Consider the following 14,288-nt stretch of genomic DNA (forward strand, 5'->3'; position numbering starts at 1 on the left):
CTTCCCGGACGAGCCATGTAAGAGAAGAAAAGAACATAGGAGAATTGAAGAACCAAAGAAGAGCAATAGAGGATAATCAGGAAACAAAATAAGAAACAAAGAAAGACTTATATAACACTCTATTATATTCTTCAATAAAGCACAGAACTAAAGATAACCAAAGTTTCGAGTTGTCCTTTAGCCCGACCAAACACAGTGTGGTAATTCATGATTGAAATGTCATGGTGTGTGATAATTACTGACTCCAATTGATTACTAGTCCTATGCTATTGATTTTCAGTGATTATTATTGTCATTGATTGATTATTGATCTACGTGAACTGGAGTTATGGTAGGAACATCTTAAATGCAAGTCAAAAGGTTCATCGACCAAATCGCGTCCCCTTGTAAGTTTACGTATTAAGGTCTGAAACGCTAACAACAATGAGGGCCATAGTCTCAATAAGCCTTCAGTTATCAACTGTAGGAAAACCGGTAGTTGAGATTAAAGAGTAAAAGTGTACAGGATTTTTTCTTCATCCATAACCAAGTGAGCAACATCCTATAGGTTTAGCATGGCAGTCTCAATTATAATACTACAGTAGAATTTACAGCGCAAGCTGGATAAAATATGTTGTTTGCTCTGTAATCATTAGGCTGGACCAATAACAGTGCTCAGCAGTATCTTTCCCAACTTTCCCCAACCAGGAGTGGTTTGAGCTGGGTGGAGGCTAGTGAGAAGATTGGGGTTGCAATTTTATTATGGTACATCAGACGTTCTCAAATAGCTGGGCCTCATTAACTTTGCCATAAGGATGCCAGGAAAGAGATTTATAGGTCTCACCTTCCTTGTGATTTAGGGCCTGATTTAGATCTTGGCAGAGGGGACTACTCTGTCACAAACATGATGGATATCCTGTCCACGTATTACGATTTCCTTAGGATATAATGGGATCGTAATACGGCGGACGGGGTATCCGTCACATTTGGAACGGAGTATTCCCCTCCACCAACATCTAAATAAGGCCCTCAGTTTAGTTGTGTAATGTTGATAGGGGAAGGTTGAACTAGTTCCTGTTGACTGTAAATCTTTATTGGAGTTAATTTTATTTCTGATGGCCTCGATCTAGTCAATGAAGATAGTAAGAAATTCATTGGATTTGGAGACTGATAGAAGAGTTAACTATATTGCCTGTGTTTGCATGTTAAGTAAATTCACTGAAAGGAAAATTCTGCCAGGTCAAGAAAGGATCTGATTTGGTTGTGAATACACTCAATCCTTTATGGTGAGTAATGAAAGCTTTTGGTGGTAAGAATAACGTGTTAGCCTACATGATGCCAATGTGAGAATGTGCATGAACACCAGATGAGCCAAGCACATTCCATCTCTGGCAATATGTGGCATGCTACACAGGTTATTTAAATCCTTAGCAGTGGTGGAAGGCCAACAAAAAACTAAGGGGCATATTTATGAAAAGTGGTGCTGCACTTAGTGCCATGCCACTTTTCTAGCACCCCCCTTACGCCACAATGTGTGTGCCGTGTTTAATATACAGCGCACCATGGTGGTAGTTAGAGAACTAGCATCATCATTTTTTACGCTAATCCTGCAAAGCATCCAGAGGCAGATTGTAACCAATGGGAGCCTCCTTTGAGCCAAAAAAAATGATGCAAAGAAATCTCTTAGATTTCTTTGTGCTATTTTTTGCCCCCCCCTAACGAGGGAACGCCCCCTTTGCATACATTATGCCTGGCGCAGGCATAATGTAGCGCATAGGGTTATAAAGTGGCGCAATGCGCGCACTGCACCACTTTGTAAATATGCCGTTGCGTTTTTGGCCTTCTAACACCACATTAGAGTAACAAAATGACACTAATGTGGCGTTAGAATGGCGCTAGGCCCTCTTTAATCTGGGCCTAAGTGCCACTACTTTCTGCAGACACTCTAAGGGAGCCTCTCATGCACTGTAAGCCTGTTGCATGGTGCACATGTGGATATTCTGTCTTTGCAGCCCTGGTTGTACAGAAAGGCTTTGTTTATATGTAGCCCTTAATTTACTTTGGAAGATGGCCAGGGCAAAAGGCATGCGTAAGTTGCCATCAATGGCTGCATTCCACCATGAGGGGGCAAAAAATACTCCTTGGGTTTTCCTTGCCTTGTCCAAAGGTGAGGGAATTCTTGATTTGTATAGGGTACATACCGTGCAACTAAGGGAATATTCCATTTGATATTACAAGCAGTAAATAAGCACCTGAATATTCCATATTACAGATGGGGCTATGGATATGTTGCTTTTTGTTTAATGAAGATGGGTCGGTAGTGTAATTGTAACACTGGACCACTCGTGTCCCTCAACTAGAGGCTAAGTGTGGGTGAACTGTGGTGTGATGTGGGGTCCCACACCACAGTTCACCCACACTTCGCCTCTAGTTGAGGGACACGAGTGGTCCAGTGTTACAATTGATACACTACCGACCCATCTTCGTTACAAGAACCCCGTACTCTTAGTTGTGATTTTGTATTGATTTCAGGAGTCGAGTACGGTTGTATTTTTTTTCTGTCCCCCTTTTCTCCCATATACTCTCTCTTAGTGTGTTGCTTTTTGTTTAATACCATTTTATGTCCCCTCCCTTTCATTTTCCGCTAATAACTACAGCTAAACGTTTCAGTGTTAAGTTTAAAATGATAACAAATAGCATCCCTGTTCATTCCTCTGCAGGCCATCCATTAACACGTACATGTTTGCCCCTACAAATAACACCTCAATCGCCCCACAAAAACACTCTTAGGGAATATAAAAGCAACCAGCACTTCACTCACGTATCTCCAGCTCACTTGGTAAAAGGCTTTTCTGCCTCAAAGCTTAGTACCAAGATTGACTCTCTCTGTACAGATGTACATATCACATGCATACAGGCCTGCTAGTAGGTCTATAATTCATATTGTCTTCACCACCCATTCATGATTATAGCCTTAGAACCCGCTGTAGCGGGCTCTACCGGCTATTAAAGGCCCGCTCCCCGCGTTAAATGCCCGAGCCGAAGGCCCGCCCACTCCCGGGCGTGAATTTTGCCCGGGAGTGTAAATACGGCGCACATGCCTCGGAGTCAATTTTTTAGACGTGAACGCCTACCTTGCATATCATTAACGCAAAGTAGGTGTCCACGCTAAAAAATGACGCAAACTCCATGGACTTTGGCGCTAGACGCGTCTAACGCCAAAGTATAAATATGGAGTTAGTTTTGCGTCGGAATTGCGTCAAAAAAACCGACGCAATTCCGGCGCAAACGGAGTATAAATATGCCCCGAAGTACTGCCGCTTTTGCGCCGTTTTTTAGCGCCTGCAAAAGGCAGGCGTTAAGGGACCTGTGGGCTCTGAAGGAGCCCAGAGGTGCCCTCCCATGCCCCCAGGGACACCCCCTGTCACCCTTGCCCACCCCAGGAGGACACCCAAGGCTGGAGGGACCCATCCCAGGGACATTAAGGTAAGTTCAGGTAAGTCTTTTTTTTTTTGTGGCATAGGGGGGCCTGATTTGTGCCCCCCTACATGCCACTATGCCCAATGACCATGCCCAGGGGACAGAAGTCCCCTGGGCATGGCCATTGGGCAAGGGGGCATGACTCCTGTCTTTGCTAAGACAGGAGTCATTTCTATGGGGGTTGGGAGTCGGAAAAAATGGCGCAAATCGGGTTGAGGCGAAAAATTTGCCTCAACCTGACTTGCCCCATTTTTTGACGCCCAAGCCCCATATCCCCCTACGCCGGCGCTGCCTGGTGTACGTCGTTTTTTTCCACGCACACCAGGCAGCGCCGGCGGCTAACGCCGGCTAACGTCATTGATTAAATACGGCACCCGCATGGCGCTTCAGAATGGCGTTAGCCGGCGCTAATTTTTTTGACGCAAAACTGCGTTAGCGCAGTTTTGCGTCAAAAAGTATAAATATGGCCCTTGGATCCTGAGTGAACGCAAATTGTGCAACAACTTTTTAATGCCTTTTCCGGTTGCTAATACTTATACAGGCAGTGTCTTTTTAGTTACAGTATAAATATTTTCCCTCCGATACAGTCCTAAATCATGCTTCTCAAAAACGTTACTTTATTGATGTCACAAAACAAATTTCCTTGCAGTCCTTTAAAAAAATAATTTAGTTTTTCATCTTTATTTAGGACTGACCTCTTTTGAAGTTGTATTCAAAATGCAGTCGAGAAGGATGAGGGAATACCCTAGAGTTAGATCACACTCAATCCCAGATTCACTCAATCAGTTAACCCAAATTTTTAGAAACCAAAATACTATCTCTTGAAGAAACAGTTTTAGGAATAGGCAAAATAAAACCTATTGTCCCAAGTACTAAAGGTCGTGTCACAAAGCAGTTGTTTTTGCACACCAACAGCTTTGCAGCCTGATCTTCATGTTCCAATCTGATGGGTGCACTGCTGCTAGTAGCACAAACTAAACTCTCAGTAGGATTCGTACAAATCTGCCCCGTTAAAACTCATATGTCATGATTGTGTCCATGAATTTCACTGAACCCGTGCACAATGCCGTCTTTTGTACTCCAGAATCAGTTCCTTAAAGATGAACTTGGGTTCCCGCAAATGGCATCCGGTTCAGACAAAGGTCATTTGTACTGCTACTTCCCTAATGCCTACAGCCTTCATTAACAAACAGCAGGTGGGTGTTGGTATACAATCAGTGGTTTGCGACCGCAATTCACAAAGTGAAACTGTTGCACAGGGACAGCTGGTCGTCGGTATTGGATCAATCACTTGCAACCTCGGCTGCAGTCACAAACCACTGATGCTTGACATTGCCACTCAGAAAACAGGGGGCAACGCCCCTAGCTTGCTCTTTTTTCCTTCAGAATCGCAACGATTCACAAAGTTCTCACTGCAAGTTCGAAAACCTTTTTGGACCTGCAATACACATTGGGGGTGATTCTAAGCTTGGCGGGCGGCAGTAGCCGCCCGCCAAGCGGGAACCGCCAGAAGACCGCACCGCGGTCAAAAGACCGCGGCGGTCATTCTGGGTTTCCCACTGGGCTGGCGGGCGACCGCCGAAAGTCCGCCCGCCAGCCCAGCGGGAAACACCCTTCCCACGAGGACGCCGGCTCAGAATGGAGCCGGCGGAGTGGGAAGGTGCGACGGGTGCAGTTGCACCCGTCACGAATTTCAGTGTCTGCAAAGCAGACACTGAAATTCTTTGTGGGGCCCTCTTACGGGGGCCCCTGCGGCACCCCCTACCGCCATCCTGTTCCTGGCGGGAGACCCGCCAGGAACAGGATGGCGGTAGGGGGTGTCAGAATCCCCATGGCGGCGGAGCGCGCTCCGCCGCCATGGAGGATTCTCAAGGGCAGCGGGAAGTCGGCGGTACACCGCCGACTTTCCGTTTCTGGCCGCGGCTGAACCGCCGCGGTCAGAATGCCCAGCAGTGCACCGCCAGCCTGTTGGCGGTGCTACCGCGGTCATTCGCCCTGGCGGTTTTTACCGCCAGGGTTAGAATGACCACCATTTTGTACATTGCGACATATGGTTGCACAGTCACATAGCCTGTTTGCAAATAACATGCCTTGCAACTACAAAACTATTTTGTACATTTGGCCATATGTTCCTTGGTTACTGGATGCATCCATCAACGTACATCTTCCAACTATTTTTTTGTGATGTAGGACATGGCCCTTTTTGCAGGGTCATCCCCAAACTTTTTGCCAGTCATATTTCTACAATTTCCTGATATATCAACTTGAGGTTTGGAGGCGGGGTTAAAGTCGCCAATAATATAAATTTGTGCACATCAGCGAGTTAGAATTGGCTCATGTAAGTCTTTAGTGAAAGCATCCAGCTGATGGTTCAGAGCATATACTGAAGCCGCCAAGTGCTGTGATCCCTCTAACTCCAATTGTAGTAAAACAAATCTCCCCAGTATCTTTCATCTCCTTTATTGCCATGTATGTAAATATTTTTCAAACAATACAGGGGGTCCTCCTTGGACGAACAATACTTCCTATCTAATAATTAATTTCCCACCATATGTGTCTCTTGTATTAATACTATATCAGTTCAATCCCTCTGCAAGTGATTCAGCAATTATGTCCTCTTTACTGAAGCGGAGGGTAGATTGCTATGAGATTTTTAGAACAACTACTAACTTTACAAATGTGTCCCATTTGGATTCATTGTCTACACATTTGTCTAATGTGTATATTCTGAGAATCAGCCAGGGATTTATGTGTTGTGAACCTACATCAGTTGAGATAATACACTAAACTTTCCTCATAGTTCTGGACCTTTTACATCAATGTCTGCTGCAATACCTTAGTTAAACGCTTTAATGATGAATACCTTACCCATGTTGCTGATCTCCCTACCACAAACAGACCACATAAAGCACAAAAACAAACACCGGAATATACATAGCAGACGAGAGGGTTCGATTGAGACGTATCTGAATGTGTTCAATTACAGAATACAAGAAAGCACTAGTAAAACAAATCTTAATATGCTACAAATGTATAGATTTGCTCAGAACCATAAATACAACATAAAGCATGCATGACTTATTTTCTTTTTTAACGTTTTCCATCGGTCATGATCTATATGATAACTCTTTGCACATGGCATTCAAAGTTACCTACCAAGTTCATTCATTTTGAACTCAAAATAATTTACAGCCTCACAGTCCTTGTCCCACTTTAAAGCTTGTATATTTACATAAACCCAAACCGCTTGACCTAATCTTCGGCACTATCATCTGATCGGAATTGCTACTACAGAAACAGAAAAACAACCCTTTTGCCAATATTTAAGTTCCAGGAAAAAAAGAAAAAGTTTAACAATTTTCCCCAAGTGGCAATAAAGTCAAGTGATGTCTGCACAGTTCTTACACGTCTATCTTGCTCATTGTCAATTCTCGGACCCAAAGTTCTTATCCTTAAATGTCTGAAAAGAAAGATTTCCTGCCAATGTGAATCTTTTCTCAATGTGTGATTTTGTACTATTCAACTCTTGAAAACAGCTAAAACTGTTATAGGTTTTCAATCATGTTCAATTTGAAGACGGTTATGCCGTGTAGACACCAAAAATCAACTACTTCTTATGAAATATTTCTCTGAGGACATTTTCATTTAGCAAGGAGGTCAGACATGTTTCCATTTTGTAATTTGTATTTGCCCTTTTCTGATAACGCTATAAATTGTACAGATGAGCACTGATGGGTGTGCAGCAGCGGCCATTTTGAATAAGACCTAAGACGCTCACTGCACATATACTAATGACAGTGTAACGAATCCTGTAGTCTGTGCTAGCACGGTAATTCATTTACTCCATCGCTGTTCTGTGTTGAAGTAAATCAACAGTAGGCACAGACAAGTAATCAGGAACCACAGCAGCTCCCTGTCTGACCTGGCCACGGAGGAGACAATACAATAGTTAGCAGCAGCCAGGAGGTAAGAGCAGGAGAATCCCTCCACTGACCAAAGACAGGCATAAGCCAGCACATAGGACTGTGAAAGGCTAAAGGCCTAGAAGGAATCAATGCAGCACGCGGGTGGGACTTCATCTTGAAACAGGATAAAATTCCAAAAACCGTGGCTCTTTAGAGAAGCTGAGTCTTTTTGAGCAAATTATCTGCCAACTGGAGGCTGAAATCTATTTTTGATTTTTTTTTTAAAGATGTAAGTAATGTCCCTTTAGGTTCCCTATGTATGCGGAGATGTGCGTAGGAGCCGGCCTTAGCCTGCAAAATGATATGATATTATCAAATTAAATGTGCAATTTAGCATGACCCTGTGAATTATTTAGTCAAAGTGCGGCACAGTTGCTGTAATTTGTTTAAATGTTAGTCGAAAAGGGAGAAAATGAGTCTGTCTGCAAAGGTTTGGTACAGAAATGCATTATCTACATTTAATACACGGTTATATGTCATTATATCGCACCCAATGTAAGTCCTACAGCTACATTGTCAAGATAAATATACATTCAATCTACATACACTTTCTTTGACAGTTTAATGGTGGTCGATGTAATGGGGGCGATATTTTTCTAGGTCACTATTTCGACCATGATACAGTGGTAGAAAACTATAACACACTGTTAACTCAGCCACAAACAGCGCAGTTGTTCTAAATCAGCGGTTCCCAACCTGTGGTCCGGGGACCCCTGGGGGTCCGTGAAACCTTCTCAGGGGGTCCGCGAGAGCCTAGAAAATTAAAAAATATTGACAAATTAGGTCCCCAGCTTCCAGTAATGGCTCAGGCGGGGGTCCCCGGATACCCATGATGATTCAGTGGGGGTCCCTGGGTTCCATTAATGTTAAAATGGGGGTCCACAGAAATCAAAAGGTTGGGAACCACTGCTCAAATTGTGTAGTTGTGATTGATGACCCTGCATTAAGACACTGCTTGCCATTTGGACCAGATGTTTAACAGAGCCAGACACAAATATCACACAGGCTATGTGTGCTTACCAACAGGCCCGGTTCTAGCAGATGGGCCAGGCCCATGCCGTTGGCCCTCCCAGTAACAGCAAAAGAGGCCACAGAGAAAGCACCTAAGTACTTCCTCCATGTTGACAAATGTAATTTTTTGTTACACTTTTGTTTAATTATCAGTCAAGAATCAATGAGAAATTATGAAAATACATTTACATTGTTTTAATAATAGCTGTTTTACTTGTGTACTGATAGGGATACAAATACCGCCTTTAGATGATTTTCCCTAGTTTTCCTACTGTCTGAGACAAAACTGTGAGCATGCCTGTAAAAAGAAAACATCCCGGTGGCCAGTTTAGCTCATGTCTGAGGCAAGCTGCAGCGGAGAGGTGTGTGCTGGGGAAGAGGAGATACGGGTTTACCTGCCAATGACGCAGCAGGCACAGTGGCACCAGAGCCCAGGTTGTAGGCTACCTCCTGAACTGTCGAAAATTGGGCACACATTGGCCCACCCAAACGCTCCCTTGGCCCATCCAGATATAAATTCCTGGAACCAGGCCTGATTACCAAGCTGAATTAATAAAGACAAAGGTCACTAGCACTGCCAGGAGCTGTTAAAACATGCAGCAGTACTGCTTCCTCCAAACTGGCTGCCGGGTTTGCATTTTTTTGTGAATACCCTTTGCCTTGAACAAACAGAGTGTGTAGGAGAGGCCCACACAACTACTGAACTGCGCTGTGTAAGAAGATAAGAATACAGGCCATGCTCATTGGCAATGCAAGCAACTCTGTGCAAGGGGAAAGTTTTGTAGCACTGGTAAGAGAGTTACACAGTTACATGAACGGACACCCCTACATCTCGTAGTTTGACCGAACATACAGGAATACGGGTATAACGTTTACAAAGGGTTATGATGAAATTACTGTACCACGATTTACAAATGAAGGTCATTTCACTTTTAGCAATACCCAAGCTTAACCCATTGACGGCACCTTTGACGCATAAAAACGTCATTAAAGGCGGATCCAGTACCCCTTAGACGTACACATACGTCATAGGTGCACGCACTGTCAAGGGAAGTGCCCTTCCATTGTTTATACACGATCCGTGAAAAAACTGGAGAAAAAATGCCAGGCACGAGCGCACATACACCCTAGCAGTCAAGTTATAAATAATCCCTGGTGCCCCACGTCATTTAACAGTTTAACTAAATAAGGGGTAACAGAGAAAAGGGCTTCATAATGTCTCTGTTCTATTTCTAAGTGTGTGGACGTGCTTGGTAAATACTGGCATTTTGACATAGGCCAGTGTACTCACTGAAAGCTAATCCTGTCTCCCTGAAAGCACAGATCTGGCGCTGATCCATTTCCAAGCTGAATTCCACGACTGAACGCTATTGATTAGACTCACTATTCAATTATTGACAGAGGGTGGTGGTGTAATTTCAAAGCTATCACAGAAAATATGTTTTCATTTATAGTGAGCTGTAAAGAAATATAAGTTACCGGCTTCATCTTTATTACAACAAATGCAGGGGCGCAAGGATTTTCACCTGGGGACACCAGCACAGAAACACAGATTCCTGCATGTTTTCACCATTACTTATAAGGGGTAGGGGTCACCTTCCATCCTGTAGATTTACCCATACCTGCAATGTCAGCACATCGAGAGGGACGGGGGAGATTCCGATCGAAAATACCAGGTCACTCATGTTGGCAAACTAGCATTGAACAAGGATGTTAAGCTACTCAAAGCTACTTAGAACTAATTAAGGTGAAAGAAGCACTATTTGTACCTGGTAAATTAAATGAGACTGTGGACTAAAATCTGATGATAAAAACATCCTATAAAATAGATCCTGCTCAAATCAGCTTTAAATACACTCTCATACTGGTATGGACTTTTTTGTATATTTTCCAATTGGTATTTGACTGACACAGCAAATTACAGAAACAGCTGCTGCAATGACATATATCTGTCATTTGTTCCAAAAGAAGGGGCTTAATTAATTTGCTGACAAGGACAGTCTACACAAACTGGTTGAAAACGAGGCCTATGCACAGCACACACTAACATTTTTATACAGTTATGCTCAAGCCACAAACATATTATTCACCTGCTGCGGGTTGGCAGATCCGATGAGAGACTTAGGTGACAGTAAGTGCCTCCAGGGATATTTATACAGTGCTCCGTACCCTGGTTTTGGATGTTTGTGGGGTGTATCTCACCTACTGGTGACTCCCTCCAAGGAACACGTGGATGACCTAAAGACATGTTTTGGCACCTGTTTTATGGTAAATATATGTCATGTTTGCAATACACAACACCACCATACTGGTCAGAGAAGGAATGGCGGGTCGCTATTTTACACGTCGTAAATCACATCACAAATATACTGCATCCAATGCATCGACCACAACTACATCATCCAGTTAAGTATCTGTGGAGTTAGGAGTAGAAAATAGATAATGATTTCGTGGATGCAATATTTTGTAGGTCGATATCATTGACCGTTATGTGGGCATATAAAACTCTTGATTAGATTACAAATCGTTCAATATAAACAATTCTTGATATACCAACGTTGAGAGGTAAAGGATGGTTGGAATAAGCTAAAATGTTAACAACTATATACAGTAACACTATTGGGTCCATTTATCTCAGGTCTATCAAGTTTGAACTCCAACTCAAATGGTTAAACCAGCTGCAAGCTGGGACCTTTGGAAAAGATGGTTGTTTCTTGGGAACTGTGCCAGATGGTAGGGACTGAGGTCCCTGTAACGGCTGATTAGTTTGTTTAAGGACTGCACAGTGATTGGTAATAATAAAGTATTGATCTGAATCAAACAAAGTCTTGGAAGAATTGGAAGCATGGTGGGTCGGGGCAGAGACAGGAAGAGAGTACGAACAAACTGGACTGTGGCAGACAAGGTTTCAACAGGCAAGGGTTGAATGAAGCAGAGTCATCTGAAATTTGTTACAGAAGGTATGTGTAATAGCACAGTCTTATATTCTATGGGGCCTCTTTCCTGGTCAGATAGTCCGCCCCTTGAATACAAGAATGAATGGGTTCCCCACTGGGCTCTCTCTTCAACAGAAGAAGGAAAATCACGAAGGCCTCACAATGTCTGGATGATCTAGAGCAGGATTATGTTGAGTTTACATGGTAGCATACACAACCACACATACTTATTGTGGAAGCCAAAGCATTTTATGTTTCCCTATTGAAGGGGCAACAGTGCAACTGAAGGTCTTCAGACCACACACGTTAACGAGTATCGCCACCCAACAAATATTAGTCAGATATTCAGATATTCAGGTGTATCGCCCTCTGCACTGGAAACAAAAATATGTCCTTTGTTAGACCCCCCATCCACTCTAGTAGTGGCATGCTTCATCATCTGGTCTCATCCTAGTTCCTCTAAAACCAGGATGGGCTCGACCATATTCCAGGGAGCATTGTGGATATAAATAGCAGCCGGGGTCTTTTTTTGGAATAAAAATACCTTGAAGGACCAAGATATCTCTATATTAGCGGTTTTTCAGGTATGATTAAAAGTCAAATGTGGGGGTAAAATAGAGGAATGATGACCCCATTACCCCATAACTCTGTCGACATTTTTATCCCATAAAAAAGATGGCCCCCTAGGGTCCATGGGCTTTCATCCAGACAAAAAAGTGCCACAGAATGGTATCTCCTGTCTACCTCTTTATTTAAGGGGCAGACAGACACATAACACTGATTATGTGCAAGAACTGCCTTACTAGCCCAATTAAATGGCGCAACATTCAACCTTGATTCCTGTTAGGAAAAATATATGTATTCTAATATACACATGCGTACATTCAGGTGAGTTTATTATCTCTAAGAATGTGATAAAAATCCATTTTAGGTGTGCACAAAATGCATGATAATCAAAGGGTGTAGCACACCACTGATTCCTCTGTAAAACATAATAACTCAAGTTTATAGTCTCAGTGCACGAGGTGGGTTTATGCTCTGGAGGAACACACAGATGCATGCTAAATATGGTTGCCAGATGGCCACAAAATAGCCGACTGTCACACAAACTGTCATATGGCATACATATACAATTAAAACGATCTTTAACTACTTGGGAATTGTTGAATGCAGGATGGGGGTATGCCCCAATAGTCACACACTGATAATAAGTAAAATGTAGTCATGTTCGAAATATGCCATCAAGCAAGTAGGAATCAAAAAAGAAATTACTCCTGGTGCAGTAAATAAAGGGACAGGAGGCCGAGTATTTGGTATTCACATCGTCAAGGGAATCACGACCCCTGTGCACCTAATGTTATCCCCTGGCAGCTACATCATGGTTTGATGCCGTACAGAATGGGCATTAAGAAGCCATAATTCACACGGCATGTGTGGGGGACATGATGATGTAATTACATTATCACAGCGTGTGTCCACAGTAATGATGATGACTGAAGTCCAGTAAGGGGACTGTGATACTAACAATTGCAATATGTGTTTTTTTATGAACCACCATAGCCCTAGACTAGCTACATGGTTAATATACATTTAAATAGATGTGGAAGTGCAAAACAGAAGTGATCTATACCAAATGTTGGAAACTCAAGGTACTTGTTACTGGAAGGTGTCAGGCGAAAGTGTTGTATGGAAAAATACCATGCAAATTAAGAAGATGTTTTGTGGGTAAACACGTAGACAAAATGATTATGGGCCTGATTTAGAGGTTGGTGGAGGGGCTACTCTGGAAGAAATGTGACGAATATCCCATCTGCCGTATTACAAGTTCCATAAGCTATAATGGAAATGTAATCCGGCGGACGGGATATCTGTCATGTTTGTGACAGAGAAATCCCCTTCCCCAAACTCTAAATCAGGCTCTATGCTGCTTCATGTGTAAACATTGATACCAAGATCTAATCAACCACATACTCATTGGAGTAAGGACATTAATTTGTGGCCCATCTCTATAGCACCCAATGCCTAGGGTTGTTGCCAAGGGGACATAGGCCCTGGTTAGCTGAAATGTACTGTGGTTAATACTTTCATAAGGTGTTAAGCCGATTCCAAGGAATTTCATCATTTAGGCCATATTTTTTTGACCCAAGTCTATAGACCCAACAGAGTTTTAGACATGTCATTACTAAAAGTGATCTTCTCAATAATTGTCCAATAGAGATCGGTATAGCAGTGTATTTTTTCCACAGTGTTTGGTTAGTTTAGTAGAGAACTGTTGGCAATGGTTGTTACTTTGGTGTTTGCTAATCCTTTTCATAAACATTCTCGCCATTATGACCATGTACCTCAATTTACATGGGCATTTGATCAGATAAATTGCGTTCTTGGAATAACAGCTGGTTTGATTTTTCTGTTCGCATGGTGTTGTTAGGTTGAGATCAAGTGTTGTAGTGTGTTTAATGGACGGACACACCACACATTGGCCAAAATGATAGTGGCCTGTAACCCTTGGGAGGCCCCTTCTTGGTCTTGTATGAACAAAGAGGTTCTTGAGGCTAGTGTTCCTTTTGAAGGAGAAGAGAGGTTTCTCAAAGTCCTGCTCCTTGCATGTCAGGATCCTCCAATTCTTATTAATGATTTTTTTCACTTCATTGGAAACGCTCCTAAATCTACTCACACAAATGAGGTCTTTTTTGTCTTCCTTGTTTTTAATTAACAGGAGGGTCTCTCTATGGTTGTTTCTGTCCCTTTTATTGGCCGTCTGGCCTTGAGACTACAGCAGTTCACCTCAAATAAATCAAAAATGTGAATAGAAAGAAGCAGATATTAGGAGACACATGGAGACTACTGATCTCAGTGCTCCTGTGCACAACCCCCTTTTAAGCCTCTCAAGACCCTGATAACATCCCAAATACATCAG

The sequence above is a fragment of the Pleurodeles waltl genome, chromosome 2_1 (genome assembly GCF_031143425.1).
Source record: "Pleurodeles waltl isolate 20211129_DDA chromosome 2_1, aPleWal1.hap1.20221129, whole genome shotgun sequence".
Classification (NCBI taxonomy): Eukaryota; Metazoa; Chordata; class Amphibia; order Caudata; family Salamandridae; genus Pleurodeles; species Pleurodeles waltl.